Below are 698 nucleotides of genomic sequence, written 5' to 3' on the forward strand. Positions count from 1 at the left end.
CATACTTCAACATATGACCCTTTTGCACGCTAAAAGCCCCCTTAAGGTCTCCGTAAACTCATTACAGCCGACTACCTAATATTTTCCTCGGAGCATTTTAGAACGACTTATTCATCATTAAAAATAATCATGGTCTCACTAAGACAGTCATACGTAAGAATATTAGCAAAAAAAAAGAGAGAGTCTCATAGAGACAACTTTCGGGCTGTGCGATGAAGCGATCGAAGAGTTATAAGAGGGAAAAAAATCTTCATCAATGTCTAATAGAGGCTGAAAATGGAGCTGTGCAATCTCTTCTCTTGCAAGCCGCGAGTTCCTACGAGTTCCTACGACATCGCGAGCATCTTGAGAAAATATCTTGAGTCGTATCTTTTGTCCAAGAGGAAATTTCTCAGCATCGTCGAGGGGGCAATTGCAATTTCACCAAGACTAAATTTCTTGATGTTTTCTCTCTCTCTCGCTTTTTTTTCGATTAATGGATTGCTTTATTTTTTTCTCTCTTACCTTACTTTCTTCTTTTTTTATTATTATTATTCTTGTTTCGTTTCTCCTTACTTTATTTGCCTTCTTGAGCCTTCTTCTTGTTTAGTTTGATCAGCACACCTTTTTTTGGTTGCTGAGACGTATTCTAGGATCAATAATCTATTTGACAACACAACCGCACTAGAATTTAAAAAAAAATGATTAAAAAATTTACC

This window comes from Penaeus monodon, chromosome 27 (assembly GCF_015228065.2).
Source record: "Penaeus monodon isolate SGIC_2016 chromosome 27, NSTDA_Pmon_1, whole genome shotgun sequence".
NCBI lineage: Eukaryota > Metazoa > Arthropoda > Malacostraca > Decapoda > Penaeidae > Penaeus > Penaeus monodon.